The sequence below is a fragment of the Epargyreus clarus genome, unplaced genomic scaffold (genome assembly GCF_041222505.1).
Source record: "Epargyreus clarus isolate Ecla_fem2 unplaced genomic scaffold, WU_Ecla_fem_2.2 ptg000027l, whole genome shotgun sequence".
Lineage (NCBI taxonomy): Eukaryota > Metazoa > Arthropoda > Insecta > Lepidoptera > Hesperiidae > Epargyreus > Epargyreus clarus.
Window position 1 is genome coordinate 9047627 of NW_027332234.1, and position 18094 is coordinate 9065720.

General features: G+C 33.3%; 1 protein-coding gene across 1 annotated transcript in view; it reads right to left on the reverse strand.

Moving 5' to 3' along the window:
- Positions 1 to 17316, reverse strand: part of LOC140753696 (uncharacterized) — a 149981-nt gene extending 132665 nt beyond the window's left edge. Inside the window, exon 1 of the mRNA XM_073088459.1 lies at positions 16936 to 17316. The gene's annotated coding sequence lies outside the window, so the exon portion shown is untranslated. The remainder of the gene's footprint in view (positions 1 to 16935) is intronic.
- Positions 17317 to 18094: the final 778 nt, after the last annotated feature.

Here is an 18094-nt window from a genome sequence, read left to right on the forward strand (position 1 = left end):
ACTGATAAGATATAGGAATTTTTAACAGATAAAAAATGCGATTCGGTATAACGCTCGGAATATTACTTCTTTAAAGTTTTTAAGTGAAGTCAATTATTTTATGAATAATGTACGAATATATTTTTATTTTTATAAAGACAACTGTATAAATAAAACAAATGAATGATAAAGTCTAACATTGAATTATATTATTTAATTAATTGCGGTATTAATAAAATTTTAAAAAGTTTTAAAATTTAACTCACAATTCAAAATTTTAATTTTACTTGAGGTTCCACAAAATGTTATTAAGTACATAAAAAAATTAAACCAATAAAAACATGTTAATCACAATTGACGCACGCAATCTTAGTGGGTTTTTTGTTCAAAGAAATATAATACTCCACAATTCTACAATCGCGTCAAACCTCCTGTGATCGTCAAAATAAATACCACCTGTTGACAACTGGTGCCATAAAAGTTGTAAGTGTGAAGATGTTGTCTAGAAACTTGTATGTTTATGATTTAAGCGTGAGAAGTGTGTCGCATTTGATGTTATCACACCCTTAATGTCACGCCGCGATCTTAGTTGTATACGTTTTTACAGGTATAGTGCAGTAGCTATCTGCCTTTATGTGGTCAATGTCCATGACTGTTTTATAATATTGAAGTAGGACACGAGCATGCAGTTTAGCTGATGTTTTTTTTATTTATTTATTTTAGACACAACAACAACATAACATACAAACATTCATATAAACATTCACAAGATATAGGCCAGCATGTATGCCACTTACTGGAGTGTACAACAATCGCCATTTGAGACATGTTATTGAAAATGAAAAAGTAATAAACACATATTAACTGCATACATATGAAAAACAAAAATAAAACATATATGGCTTACTCTGGATAGAGAAGAGAGATGAGCCTCTTTTTGATGGTGGTAAGTGGCTACTACCGCGCATGGACATCTGTAATTAACTACTGATAAGATTACGCTCTTAGGAATGTGGCAGCGGATGGTTTGTTGCCTTTGAGAACCAAGTTGAAAAGCCTCGGATAAGTATGTCTTCCTTAACATACCTCTCAAACCAAACGCAGTAGTGTTAAGCACTGCTGTATTATTGCAATGCTTAACACTACTGTATTAGGCAGAAATGGGTATGACGGTGGTGTCGTCGGATTAGAACTGAAGAGGGTTCTACCACCTTTGTAATCGACTCTAAAAGTTGTAGAACTCTGCTTTGTTCAACTGTTCCTATCCTTTGCAGATTTTATCTTAAGTAGATCAAAGTTAGACGTCTTCTCGAACGTATCTGAAGTATATTTCTAGATGCCTTCAGAAGAACAAATATATATTCGCTGTTTACAGCAATTAGATGCACCGGAGATGCCATCGCATTCGACCTACTTGCTAATTATCCTTTATTAAATCTATAGAAATAACTGTAAGTTATGTCAAGGCTAACCCACCGACTAGATAACCTAATAACTGCAGGGATAATTATTTCAGCTATGTATGGGCCTTATGTCATTATTGAAGCAATGAACAAACATCACGCAATAGATACGCGCGTCCACGCACTAACGAGGATTTAATAAATTTATTCGCTACTCATATATTGAATTATTGTCATTATGACCATATAATGTGACCGTGTAATCACTATTAGTGACGACGCAATGTACACGTGCTACGACTTAGGTGCGTTTATAGACATGCTGGTTTATAGGAAACTTGAAATTGTTAATTTGTATAGTCGTGCCATTGAGGAGATAGTACTTATTTTTGTAAAATGTATGCAAAATGTTAAGTCTTTGTTTATAGCCCACGATGGGTATACTTACACTTTTTGAAAGAAAAGTGTTTGGAAAAACATGCAAGCGCAGAAAAAAGAAACCATATAAACGCACCATCCAAGACTTATTACCGAAGAAGAAAATTTAACGTATTTGAAAACGAGTTGGCCAGTAATACTACGTGTGCTGTGCAAAATCTATTTTAGATTACACTAATTTGTCAGTTCCCTCCTTGACAACTGGCATTCATACTACGTGTGGGAAACATTATGAAATTGAAAATGATCATATTTCTTTTAAAAGACACGGGACTATTGCACAAAGATTCACCTAGTTTTCGTCGTTAGCTATTCATTATTATGTGCCGTGGGAGATTTTTTGTTATACCATTGTTATGGATTTGATAGGCACATTCCATATGACTTGGACCGCGATATATGTAGTAGAACGGCTACGCGTACTTGAGATTTGTTAGCCTTTTTCAAGGCTAGGATTCTACAGTTTCTCTTCTACAAGTGTACGATGATGCTCTTATGCCTTCGAAGACTACCTATCGATAATTCAACAAGGTTAATAGGATTTTCGAAAGGTAGAACCAGTATAGTTCAACCGAGGAGGTATCGATGTCACAATTATTTCTAGTTCAGTTGTTGCGTTTCGGTGGAAGGGTGTGGGATCTGGCTGCCTTAATTTGATTTTCTTAATCTTGAGAAGTGAGACACATCTATGATCGCCTCTAATATAATGTTAATAACCTTTTCTATATACATTTTGTCATAAATGTTTATTGGCGGCTCGGTTACTTCTTAAATTTTATGGTAAGGAAAATTACTCATTTGTGATTAACAGTAGGGAAGAGTTCTATGTCATTTAGACCTTATTTACTTATTTACTTCGGTACGGGAGATAATTTTTTACATATGTATTGGGCATACGTATATTATAGTAATAAACTTTATAGTATTTCCCTATTTTGGAGCGAATAAACGCCATTTTATAGGAACAATAATGTATAAATCAATACTTTACGATCATACAATTGATATTATTCAAGAAAATCTATCAAGAATTTATTGATCTATTGAATAATTTGGTCATCCAGTATATAAATGTCAATAAAGAATTATTACTTGATATACAAATTTTATGATCTTTAACATAAACAATATAATAATAACAACGACAATAAATAACACATAGACACATATAACTATATTTGTGCCATAGCTATCAAGGTGGTAGAACCCTTTGTGGTTGAACTCCGGCGGCACCACCGCCACACCTATTTCTGCCTAATAACAGCAGTGTAAGGCGCTGCTGTGTTCTGTTTTGAAGGGTGTGGTAAGGGACACATACTTTTTCGAGGCGTTCCAGCTTAGTCCTCAGGGGTAGCGGCGAATCTGTGGCCGACCTCAGGTAGGAATATCTCTATCTGGGGTTGATTACAAATGTCCATGGGCGGCATTAGGCACTTACCATCAGGTGGACTGCATGCTCGTCTGCTACTCCTATATTATAAAGAAGTACATACATACTAATTACACTTATACTGCTGACATCTGTATCTAACATTGCCACGTCGTGCATACAGAAAATGGCGCAACTGATTGTCGCCAGCGCAGACGCAAGCTGTCAACAGATTTAACATATAAGCAAATGGACATTGACGTTGTTTTTATTGGCCCACTTCCACTTGAAGGTCCTATGATAATTTTGGCGGACATCTGCGTAGTGTGGCGTACTTTACACGTGCAAACTAGATGTAGACTAGTGCCTATTCACATGTACCACAGACATGCCGCACGGCAGCGACAACCCGTCAGAAAGTGGTTATGTGTGAATGGCGTCGCTGCAGCTTGTAGAAGCTGTAGCTTGTAGCATATAGCATTGTAGTAACTACAAAAACGTGTATTTGCGAAGTGTCCGGTCTTTCATGCGCGATGTTGCTTGTAGCTGTGGTTCACATTGTCAATATTGACGGAAAAAAGTATGAATAAAACTATGCATTTACATACTTTGCACCCGATCTCGTAGCTGTGGTGTGGTTCTGGTACATGTGAATAGGCACTAATAGCCGATGCAATCAAGACTATGCATAAATGAATTACAATATTCTATAACTTGTAGACAAGGGACTGTTGAATATTAAAACCGTATCTAAGTTAATAGCAGTTAATTGACAATGTATAATGATGATTTATTAAAAAAATACGTCATCGGACTTCTTAGCTTGATTGAAAGGTATAGATTCTTTGAAAGAACTGGAAAGTTATTTATTATATCAATTACTATATTTTTAAAACGAATTACTTATATAGAGTTACAATAAATTTTATCGTTAGCCTTGTCTAAAGTAGTAAACTTTCTTAATTTATATTACTTGTGTATCGACTATACTATAATACACCATTTTAGGAGAAGAGTGCCTTGAATGTCCTCTAAATATGAGGCGACCATTCCTCATTTTTAGCCCTTAAATGCGGTAACGCGTCTGTGATCGATTTTAGAAACAGATTTCCACGGGCAACAGTGGCCACTTGATGTTCTACCTTGTTTTTTACTAATATACTGCATAATTATATGCTACTTATATAAAAAAACGAATATTGAAACACTCAGAAGGGATTTCAAAAATACAATATATTCTTCCACATTCATCAACATCTACAATAATACATCTTTATCCACTAATTACCACTTCCTATACATAAAACATTGCAAAAATCAATTGTCAATTTCAAAAATATGAAAATATAAAAAGTATTTAAAAATGAGATAAATTATCAATAAATAGCAATTATGTGATCTATACATGTATCCGTATGAACACACCGAATAACGATAAAAATCTATGAAATGAAAACTTTACAGACGCCACAAGAAAACCCGAAGCATCGTAAAAATGCATTTCACATAACTCAATGACCCACATTCACTTAAATAGATCGAATACAGTAACGTACAATAAAATATGCTGGTGGCATTCCTACCAATTAAAACGTTGCACCATTAAATCTAACCGATTTGTATTGCTCGCCGTTTTATTAGTAATTCGAACAATGTGAACAGTAAGCTCAAATTTTCACAATGGTGTTAGGTCATCTTAAGAACGGTATAATTTCTTAGGTATCGAATATTGCAATACTAAGATATATTTTTTTTAAATTAGGTACAAAAATAATTTAGGTGTTGGTTATCCGAGAGAATTGAAATGAAGGAGGAATATTTAAATTTAAAAATTTAGATTGAATTTAAAACTGACAGAAATGTTAATGTCAAAAATCAGTAATATTTTTTTCTTTGCTTACAGAATTTTAAAAAGTATTTTTATTATCAATAATTAGCGGAAGAAGACCTTGGATTCCACTGTAATAAAATTCGTCCGTAATTGGTCATATTATTAGTATGATTATTTTAACTTCGCTTGTGAATAATTTATGAACAATTAAATTAATTCTACATTTTTATTTTATATTTCGAGACAAACTGGAAAAGAACTTTCGTCTGATACTGGCTTAAAAAAGGTGAGTTAGGAAATTAGATGAAATATAAAATATATTTCTATTGTCAATACGTTTTTTGAAATGTGAAGTAAATTGGCGGAGTGAATGGGTCGCGTAGATCCTAAATAAACCGTACTAATCGATTTTTATGGACCACCAAATACCCAGTGATCTAGTTCAGCGGCGATTACGTTTCAAAATTGTCCATAAAAGATCAGTTTTATAATAATCAGTAACGGCAATTATGTTTGTGACGCAAGAACAATTTTCAAGATTTCGTATGCCGATGAGAATTTCGAAGTTATTGTTAGGAATCACGATAATGCCTACGGAGCGAAACGATTTCATTTCAATAAAATGCCAACGAAGTTTTATTTAATCAAACTTTTTTGTCATAATCAATTTCGTGTTCAAGAAATCGGCTAACTGCGCTAATCCGTATTGCTTGAGCATTGAGCAATCGATGGATTCGTGCTCAATTGTAATATTTAATAAATATTATCAAATCAAAGTCTGGGTGGTGCAGGCGACCGTTGCATTTTATATTTATAAGTAAACGTTATAAGTAAACTCGAAGGAACGTCACCTAAATGAATTAATTTGAAGTGTCTGTTTCCTTACTCAATTCTTCTTTGAATAACTTTACAACTATATATTGTAGAACTTTAACAGCTACCTGAATATTTGTAGCAAAATATGTTTTTCTATATTGTCACATAATTACATAAACTCTTTATTTAAAACAGCCTTACAAACACCAAGTTACAAAAATGCCAAAGATTTCCCAATTCAACATTGAAACAATTCAAATCCTCTGCTATAATATACTTAGCATACAAAGACTGTAAGTGGAATTGCATCTCATTAGTATCGTCCAAGAATTAGCGATCGTAACGAGGCGTACAATAACAGGCCTAAAGTTGGCATTCATGTGTGTGAACGAGTTTTGTTCGAACAATACGTTTCCCATGCACCCGATTGCCATCTGAGCAGCACATTACGCAACCAGACGCATGCCACTCAAGACAATGAAAGTGCGCTTTTTACTACTAACACACGTGTGAGCGAACAATATGAGTCCTAAGCAGGTCTCTAGGTAAGATCGCTGATTACCTTAAGTAGGGCAAGTAGGAATTATCGATATACAGTTTAAGTAATTGCCTCAAAGCAATCGTTTTAGTCAAAAATAAATGAAACTTATAACGCGACGAAATACTCATGAAATTTGCAAAAGGGTATATGAAAAAAAATGTAAATCATTTTTCGCAAACGTTTTGTACTTGAAACCGTAAAATTATAATAAATATTTAAAATTCTCGACTTAAGTAGTACTTAATAAGGCTTTCGAATGTATAATGGTAAATGTGCATTGAGGTAAATCGTAGATTGAAGAAGAAGAAGCTGAAGAAGAACCTGAAGAAGTCTCGAAGAAAAAAAATCGTAAAATTGCTGAAGAGCCAGCTTGCATTGCAAGTAAAGTTTTTAATAGCATTTAAATAGATGACCATTGATCTTTGCAAGCCTTTTACTATGTCTTTTCGGTATTTTATCTTCAAATAAACTGTACGATCAGCCATGAATTTAATTTGGTTTCATATGTATATAATAGCCGTCATGAATATAATTCGGATAATCCTAGGAGTTTAGTTTTTGGTAAATAGTTAAATGGTGATTTTTGCTTTAATAACATTAATACATCGTAAGCAGTTTTTAATTAAAGATTAGTTTTTATTGGAAAAAAATGTTAAAATAGTATAAGCTCGTAAATGTGTAATTTAAGGAAAACAAACAGCATTAAGAATGAAGATCAAACTACTTCGTAATAATAAGTGCAACATGTCATGTTTATGTTACCTAAAATTGTTACAGACAACACATTTTTGGATCTGTCACCACTTGGGAACGGAGAATAAGCCTTCCACAACCCCATTAAAAGGACATTTACCTGTACATATTAAAAGAAGGTTGCTATACTAAACCACGTAGTTAATAAAAACTCCACTTTCTTAAACATCCGTTATAATGCCTATATATTTAAACATACTAAACTTGTGGAGCACCATTACCAATTGAATGGTGAAACGTTAATTCATTACTTGGCCTTAACGGATACTGAAGATGTTAAGAATAGATTATTACATAGAGAAACTGCGTCCGCTTCGAGCAAATAAGATCGGATGATAAACGAACGGTTTCTTACACATTATTCATAGTAAAAATATTTAAAACCGTCATAAATTAGTACATGATTTTAGAGTGAGATTTATTCATACTATTTAACTTTCATGTTATTTATTCTGATTTGCGATAATATTATTAAGCTTGAACGCACAGCTATAGTAATGGTACGTCAAGTTAAATAACTTAGCACGGTCTTTAGTTAGATGAGTGACCGTTAACGAAAATATTTAATAGCATTTTTGTTTTTACACACAATATGGGAAGATTTTTGAGAAATTCCAATAAAATGGAGGTCTCCAGAGCTACCTTAATATTGATGGCATGTGAAGCATTACTACGTAGTCGAGGATAGCAATGTATCTCAGATTTGTGGCAGCTAAAACTTCTACAAAATATAAAATAAAAATTTTGTAAACTTATAACGTACTCAAACAGCTCTTTATTTTTTAAACAAAAAAATCACATATAGAGACCTGTAAATGTCGCCACATCATAAATAGATTCTACAACCATATGGCGTTTATCGGTAATCGAATGCATTGTATCGAATTCCAACTAATTTGAGGAATGCGCACGCGCAAAAAATTAAACTTCCAATCACAGTGAACAAACTTCTCCTAATTAATAGTTGAATCCGAAATTGTTCGCGTAGCAAGTCTACGAAATGGTGCATAGGCGTTGAATGTTACCATTTTTTTATAAACATAAGGATCATAAGCTGCGTTCATATTTATTCATCATCAACCCATTACTGTCTCACTACGGGGCACGGGTCTCCTCTCAGAATGAGAAGGATTAGGCCATAGTCCACCGCGCTGGCCAAGTGCGTATTGGTAGAGTTCACATACCTTTGAGATATTTTTTATAAAACTCGCAGGTATGCAGGTTCACCGTTTAAGCAAGTGATAATATGTTTCTAATACGCACATAATTTTGAAAAATCAGAGGTGCGTGCCTGGGATTTGAACCTCGGACCCCTCGATTGAGAGGTCGAGTTTCTTAACCACTAGGCTATTACTGCTCTTTATTTATTAAAAACAAAAAAATAACACAATAAATGGTTGGGGCGTATTCACACGAGCGCAGAGATCAAGTACAAGTAACGCATGACTGTCACGTATTGATACAACCGCAACTGCGAAAAAAGTCTAGTCTCGATACAGTCACGTTTGTGTCGATATAGAAGCAAAAACTGGCTAAGTGTTAGTCGGGTTCACACTGAAGGTACTACGGAATGTATTCATGCGATATAATTATAAAAATATTAAAAATTGTTCGTTTATTGATATTGAAAAATCTAGTTTCAATCCGGCTAGCTAGGTTTAATTGTTTATTTTAAATGAGGATTTTGTTCATAAAAATACTAACTTTGAAGTTCGTACATACGAGTATTATGGTTTTTAATTACTTATTATAAAAAAGGTACAGAAAAAGTAAAAAATTAAAACAGGTCAAGATCTTTTACCTTCATTTATGTTTTTATAATTTGTTAGGATATCCGCTACAATTGTATATTCTGTGATCATTTCATCTAGCGACTTATGTATTAAGGTTAATCGGACAGAAGGATGGACGTAGGTTCAGTAAGAGGCTATCGTACGGAACTCTAAAACGCAGTCATGCACTTGATTGTGAACGCTACTTTATCTTGTCCATCCTTTAAGACCGTATTCCGTATATCGCTATTATTAAATTTTCGGATTTAGAGGATTTAATACGATACGCAACGAAATGTAATATTTAATTATTTTTCAAAATTAATATTTATTTCTTTATAGGAATTTGTAATAATTTAATGTAATAAATAAATCCATAATTCGTCCGTTGCACGTTAGTTTATGTTTTTTTAGATTAATAAAAATTTTACTAACATAGGTTTTAAGTGAAATGTAAATACTAACAAAATATGGCCTATGTCTGAATCAAATGAAAATAAATAAATTAATTTATAAATCTTTATATTCAAAAAATTGCTTATATATTACATTGTTTTTCGTGAAATATCAGGATAAGTGAAAGTTCCATCCAAATTAGTTTAATAGTACTGACTGCAAAATTAAATTTTGCAATAGCACTCGATTTAAGCTTAAAGTAAGCTAATCAAAATCTGGTTCGTTAGTTGATCAATACATTGCAGGTTGAAATAGTTTGTTTATGCGATGACTCTACAGTTATTTGAGACGTGGGCAGTTCGTCGTAGGTTTTACTTTCGACAGCCGAAGATCTATGTAATGAAGATTAATAATACTTGGACAATTACTTTGTGAGTACGACTATGTAAGATGTACATATTTAATGATATCCTAGTAATATGTATAATACACTGTTTTTTAATCGGGAGGTCCGAGGTTCGAATACTAGGCACCTATAATTTTTCAGTTAGGTGCGTATTAGAAATTAATTATAGCTTGTTATGACGATGAAGGAAATGAAGGTTAGGAAATCTCGAAAAAAAGGGAGTGCTTTTAAAAAAAGTTCACATAGGTGTGAAGTCTATCAATTCGCTCTTGGCCATTCATGGACTATGGTTTGAACCTCCCTTATTCTTAGACCCTTGCCCAGTAGTGGGACAGTAATGGGTATAAACACAGCTGTATATTTACGCTGATGACCTCATAGCGTTCGGCTGCACATTATGGAAATGAATCTAAAAATTATGCGACGTCTATACCGTCGTCTGTGCATTTTTTTACAATCTGAGCGATGTACTTGAATGCAGACTATTTCGAATTTCCTTGAATTTTTATCAGAGATCTCCGTCTATGTCTCAATGCTCTTTGAAAACTATTTTGATACCGGCTATTGAAATATCGCACGCGATAATCGATTGGGACTGTATTCAGATCTTGTAATTTCGTATCAAAATCGCATGCGCTACCTCGTGTACAGTTTCGCGAATTCACCCCTAGGATACGCGAATTTATTTATTGCATCGTGATTCATGAGTCTGTTGCAACAGACGCATAATATTTGCTACGTTCTCTTAGCGACGGATATTTTTTTCCGAACCCGTCATTTTTCACGTCCGATTGCAACGTTGAATGCAATCAATAAATTTATTTCTGAACTGCGTATATTTTAGATTTCATGGTTACGAGAGAAAGAGAGATCAACATCTAGTTTGAACTGGAATTTGTTGATTTAATTCCGAATACTATTTTTATGTTATATTTGTAGCAAATGGTATATGTCTACGATATATGTCTATAAAATACGTGGTCATTGGTCGCAGTTCATGACTATATTAGTTAATATCTATTAAGGTTAATCACACCCCCAATGCATTGCTTTTGGGATGCCGCGTACCGCTAGTGTTGTCATGGCTCATTACTATTTTTATTTAATAGTCTTATTTATGTGTATTATACTATACTAAACCAAAGCTGTATTTTTTTAAAAGTTAACTTTAAATACAAGAATATTAACAATCAAAGGAGAAGCTTTAAGCTTATTTTCTTTCGCGACATAGAAATACTATTTAATTATATAATGTAGTATAAGTTTTAAATTACAAACACTCAATAAAAAAATTATAACTACAGGTGCACTAGTTTTTGACGAAATAAATCAGCGATCTACGATGGAACCTATACATGGTTTGCTCAAACGAGGTTATAGAAAAGTAATGAACATCTGTGTCTGGTATAATTAGAATCAAGCTGCAATTATATGCAAATGCGGCAAGGCAAGTGAGCTCGTTTTGAAACCATCCATTTGTCGTCACACCTACCCGGCTAATTCTGTGACGAAGGCAGCTGTCATTAGCATTCAACGCATGGCTTCAACGGAAAATTTACTCGTGATCTTTCTTGTGCTGTACTCATAGGTATCTTAGATATCCTTAAAGCAAATAGTGATTTGATTTTTGTTTGAATTAGATTATATACGTGGTTTCCTATATGCCATGTTAGGTTAGAAGTTTTGCGAATAAGATAAATGGATTTAGAAAACTAATGCTACTGAGAAAACATATATGACTTTGAAAGAATTCGTTTAAAACTGACTTGGCACCTTCCTACCCTCTTTACTCCCTTTATTCCAAATTAGTACCTAACGTGTAAAATTACAAAAAATACTTTTACTTTTCCATGAATTCCTTATCTTCTCTGAACAATGTTTTATTTAAAATTGACTAACATCCATTAGCAAGATTCAAATTACCCCTTAACCCAAATTTGATATGAAGATTGGGTTATTAGTTTAGCCGTGAAAATATAATAAACACCCAAAAATAGACTAAAATCTTGTACGATTAAGAATTACTGCCTAATAAAATACTTAAATCGTTGTTCATAGCACAACTGTCGTTCATTGTACAGTATTTATAATCACTCTATGTAGCTTTACAACAAATGAACGTGATTGCCTAGAATCTTTAAAATAGAAGACTATGGCTTATGGACGTTGTAATTTTTCAATTTACCGCTACCATAAAAGGTGTCCCGCATGTCGGCGTATCGAACATTCTCTAGACACGATCCCTGTCTGAGCTACCTAGAGGTTTGTGAGCCTACGTACAATTGGCGACACAAGTGCGTGTTCGAATAAAAATATTTTTCATGCAACAATTTTAAATTTATTAGGCTAGTTGTAACGCTACCAAAGGTTTCCCGTTTGTCGGCGTATCGAACATTCTCTAGACACGATCCCTGGCTGAGCTACCTAGAGGTTTGTGGGTCTATGTACAATTGGCGACATAAGTTCGTGTTCGAATAAAAGTATTTATTCTTCATACTACAGTAAGTGTCGGTGTAAATATGTCTTGTTTTTCAGAAAACCCATTTCAATTTATGAAAAGTGAAACAAAAATTTGTAGTTATATTCTTATATAGAGGTTATATACTTGTCCCACTATGTTCTTTGGTTGTGAGTTACCTTGACGTGACAGAGAAGGACCTTCATAAGGTTTTTTAAATATGTTCTACTCGTCCAAGATGTATTTTAAGTGGATATTTGATCAAATGTGAGAAAATAGTCATGATCCTTCAATTTGGCTTACATATGATGTCATCATTTTAATCCTGAGGACATTTATTTTAACAGCTCAAGCATCGATACCGTGTTTTAGGATACATGTAGCACCATCTGTCGGGAGACCGCGTCAGTTATAACTTGGTAATATAACCAATAAGTAATTAACAACAAAGTAAGTAAAAAACATCTGAATAGCTATTACAAATTTGAACGGATTTGTCGTAAATGGTTTTATAAGGTAACTTTAACCATTTTTGTCTGTATCTATAACGCGTCTCTTGTAAAGCCTTAATATGGTAGAATTTTATTATATTGATGAATATAGGTAATAATCTTCTAATTGCCATAAATCCCACGTATTAATAAATACTTATAATCCTTTAAGGGTTAAGGTATGTGTAGATGAAGGTATAAGGCAATATAATGTGTTACCTTCTATAATAAAATAAAATAATATTATTATGAGTAATTTTAATAAAGTCATTATATAGAAATGCATTGATACATAAATTCGTACCTGTTATATTATTACAAAGGTTAGTTGAGTAACATAAGGTACACTTTTATTATCATAAAATAAAATCTCTTTTTCTTTTCAGTATAATTTCCAAAGAAAAAAAATCTTTCTATCGTTTTCTATAATTAATAATTATTTCTTAAGCTTTTGACGAGATGTACCTATCTATTCATATTATTATGACTCTTCAATGTCCCAATGCTCGGCAAACATCTCCTAATATTTCAGAAAATCGTAAATTCCTATACATGTAAGTAAGTTTTTCCTTACAATGGTTTTCTTATTCCTTAAACCTATTTATAATTATTTTTAATTTGCATATGCGCATGATTGCGAGATATAAAAAGACTTGAAGTCGAGAATTTAGACTATAATTCATTGTATATAGCTGTCACCATTTATTACTCCTTTTTATTTAAGTATAACATTTTAAAAATAACTAATTCCTGATATTCAGGAAGCAAATAATCTATAAAAAGTTTTATTATAACATAAAAAGCATTTGATTCGATAAAACGTTTACAAATTGTAAGTATTTGATAAATATAATTAAGCGTATACCGTACCTCGTCATTCCACCCGCCTTTGATTGTATAACGCTTTACATTTAGTTTACTTTGAAATATTGCTTCATTTCAATAATTTAATGATTTAAATGGAATTCATTTTGCAAGTATTTGCTTTTTGTTTTTATATCAAAGTTAGCTTAAATGTCGCAACGAAGAACTAATTTAAATAAAAATCAAATATTGCCTTTGTTTTCATATAAGTTCGGTTGAATTACTACTAAGTTGTTTGGTTATTGATTTTAATAAAAACATTCTTCGTGTATATTGAAAGCGAAAATTTATAACTACTGCAATACATTAGGTATTCATATTATTTTTCTTTTCTAAACAAAAAACCCATCATTATTAATCCATACGTCAGACCACACTACTCTAACTTGCATTTGTAAGCTTACATGTATGTTCTTTACGAAACCCTGAATAACTATAGCGTAACTGGAATTTCGTCAGGTAAGCCTCCAAGTTAAAATTTTCCGTAAACACGAAATATACGCAAAAAACTCATTCGAATGTTTTTCCTCATTTTGAAATTGTCAAATACAATCTAAGCGGAAATTAGATTCAGTTACAAAATATAGTATTTGTAAAACACTAATTAATCGATTGGAATCGGATTAATAATTCGAAACGCCTTTGAGCGTCCAATGGCTTTGTGGCCGCTCACTCGATGATTAAATTTAAATAAATTCTTTGAGCTTTGCTTAGTAACTTATAAGCTTCATTTAACGAGATGCTATGAACTAGTTTCAATAAAAAATGTCAATTGCTAATTAAATGCAAATCTAAAACAAACTCACGGGGATTGGGTATCGCAAAAACTGTAACATTTTCGTTAGGATTAATTATCGTCCATAAGATGCGGCTCAGAATTAATCAGTTCACAAAAGCGCAATTGATTCGCTTCAACTAAAAATAATGTATTATCTAGCCATAAAACCTGATTATAACTTAGCATTAAATTTGAAAGTAGCCTAATTCACTACCAAAACTTTTTAATACCTTATCTTTGCACATAATTTATGCGTCTCTGATTTTTTGAATATATCTATATGCAAAATCTTTCGTATCATAAAATCATAGACATCGTTATATTTGACGTCCTAACATCTACGATCGTAGCCATTAAACCAGAAAGTTGTCGTTGGATCTGATCAAATCAGACAAGTCTGTCAGTTACCTAACTCTACGCACCTATCTGCAATGCCAGTGAAAGCGAATTGTCTAATTATTTTTTTTATTTTATAATAACAGAGATGACACAGCGTTTCGGAGCGAGCAGCTCTTTTTCTTTTTTCTCTTCGAAACGCAATCTGCGGTCAGTATGAAACCGAGATTGAGTTTTGACGGTGCAAAATAATTACGATCCGTGCACTCCTAGACATTCATAAAATATCAGTGTCCATGTCTTATGTAAAATAAAAAGTTCAACGGAGGATTTAAATTGGCTCCGTAGTGTGCGAGATCTCTGATAACAGCATTCTTATTAGGCAAGTAATTATTGGGATCGGGTGGTATTGGCTAGTTATATCATGCGTTCAGTTCACTTTCTATTTTTCACTGTTGTATTTAATTTTGGTATTGAGATTAAAGTAGTTTCCTGGAGCATTGTTGTGGAATTATTTACGCTTAACGGATTTGCATTCGTTTAAATAATAAAACAGGGCCTTCGTCTACAATACATTTAAATCAATAGTTCTAACGTTGTACTTTTATGTTTACGAAAGGTTAAACATGTTTAATGAAACGAACAGTAATTTATAATTTTTGGTGTAGCCGTTAAGATACGAGTATAAAAATATTTTCGAAAACCACTAACTAGAACATAATGTAAAACATTTAACTGGTTTAATTTTTATAACATAATATTGGACGAAATTATCGGTGCAATTTGGATATAAAGTCTCAGTTTTATACCTTTATTTCACCGATGCAAATGCAAGATAAGTGCAATTTCGCGAACGCCGCCGCCTTAATTTTTATTTCTCTTTTATTTTTGTGGTAGCCGTTGATGTAGCGAGCCTTTTCAAGGAGCTGGTACATGTGAGAATAACATTTAACACGGAAAAGGAATACATTTATGTTGAGAGAAGTTGAACACCAGTTACACATTTAATACCGACCACATGTGATCTCGTTTGCAATTATTTGCGGAATTGGAATTATTTTTGTAACTTCAATAGCTATCGTTGTATTGATTTTTTATTGTAGTATCGTTTTATCTAAAGTTTTCATTTTAAATATAGGTACGTATATTATTTTAAACAAATATACTTTTTATTGAAATAATTACGAATAGCATCTTGTGTCGTAAATATAACAATTGATCAAATTTAAGAAGGTATATTGATTCTATGGGTATTTGGATATTATTTTTTTAATTTGTTATCCATTTTAAAAATTGAAAGTTAGAACAATATAATCCATATTGTCTCCGATCATCCCGATAGCAGTGGGTTCTACACAATGGGCAAAGGGAGCAAAAAGTGTTACCCGACGGCCGGCGGCCATGGCAAAATAGCGTACCCAAGTCACTTTCTGGTTTACTAGGTCAAATAATTGTTTATTTTATTTTTATTTCTTTTATTGTTAGAATGAGTGAAAATCGCGGTGAAACCGTACCATTCACTTTTATTTTTATGGCTTTTACTGGGCACAGGGCAAGGTTGCGGAAAAACCTTTACTACTTACTACGACGGTTTTTTATCGTTTCATTGTTTTATAACGAATAATTGTTTAACAATAAAATCTGGGTTCATAAAATATGTATAAAAGTAGATAACGAACGGCGATGAGTAATTCGTATCACGTATTTGATACAGAGGAAAGTGGAATGCATAAAATGCACTCAAAGTATTCATCTCACACGAGTAAGTGTCAGATTAATGTTTCATACGGCTGTTAAGCTTTTTACTTTTGATCCAATTTCTTTTGAAATGCCATGCAGTTAAATATAAAAGAGAATTTAACTACAGATTTTAATGACAGCATTAAAAATGAGACCAAATGATTAAGATTTCAATAATACCTCAAAATCTTTAAATTAATTTTGTTTACGTGTCTTTTTTGAGTGCAGTAAGAATTAAATCATCGCCCAAATACCTAATTTTTATATTGCGATTGGGGAAAGTAAAATCATAAAAGATTCGTTGTTTTCAACCGCTACACTTAAAAAGGACCAGTAGTTTATGGTAACATTATATTTAAAATTTATCGCTGAAATAAAACGTAATTTTTTGCTTTGAATCGATTAAAGGACATATTTTTGTATACGGACTTTCTTTTCTCGGTTTAATATTTATATGAGTGCCGCTCTTTATTATTATGTTAATTGTATAAAGTGTCACAATTTATAAAAAAAGGATGAAAAATTTTATCACGCAAACAAGATCACTGAAAAAAAGTCACCTACCTCGTTTCACGGAAAAGTCCTTTTCAGCTTGTCCTTGTACTGTGCGTTTCAGCTTCAGTTAGTATTACGGCACTAGTACAACGTTACAGTTCAGTGTAAAAAATCCAGTCGCTATGTACCTACCCGATTAATTAGAGCACTGAGTATCGTATCACTTTAGCACTACGTTCAACAGAAATAAAAATTAAAAATAATAAATATTTTTAATTGTAACACACTATCCAAACGAAGAAGTCAGTACCACAGCACTTGGTTATCGAATATCCATTCCATCACTGGGGGTGTAGAGTCCGCGAGCGAGCGAGCTTAAAGCTGCGGAGCGTGCGCGTGCGCAGGCCGGTGTGGCATCGCGTTATCAGCGCGAGCGGCGCGCCGCGCGACAACAACAGAACTTGAGAGCCGATCTCAATAATAACAAGAAAAGAAAACGGTCCAGTTTCAGCGAGGCTTCCGGATGGCTCGGACGGGGCGCGGACTAGTTCTCTCGCTCGCACGCACTGCGTCGTTTCGCTCTCTCTGTCTAACGGTACTCGCGCGCGGTTTGAACGATAGCACGGCTAGTCGCGAGTGCGACGCCGCCCAGTACACTCGTAGTCACTGTCCTCGCTATGCATTCGATGTTTAGTCTCTTTCCCGCCGTTTTTACGTCTTCAACATCGCTGTGAGGCCGCCTCTCCGCGTTTAGGCCTACACTGGCCGTACTAACGCTCACAATAATGACATTTTATTACATCAACTCCGATTCACAGATGTGTAGGTCTTAATGCATAGTAAATAAACCGTTAAAATAATATTACTATGATTTACGAGTGCTCTGACATTCGATATCCGATAAAATTAGGTGGGAATTATTCGCCACGCGTTGATGTCTTTTGTATTGCCTCATGAATATGTATGCGTATATCGGAGGATGGATTTAAAATAATTGAGTTGCGGTCAATTTTTGGTTTTATTTTACCTTATTAAGCCTTTGAATGAAACGAGTCAGGTTGAATTTTGTCATCTGATTTAAGTTCGTTACGCGGACACCTGAAATGAAGTGTAAGGTTTTGAGTAAGGATTACGTAATAGTTTAAATGTTAAAGCGTATTATCGAGGTTAATATTCGAGGCAACACTTTAAGGAGTTTTATTTAATTAATTATCGTCAATATTTGCTT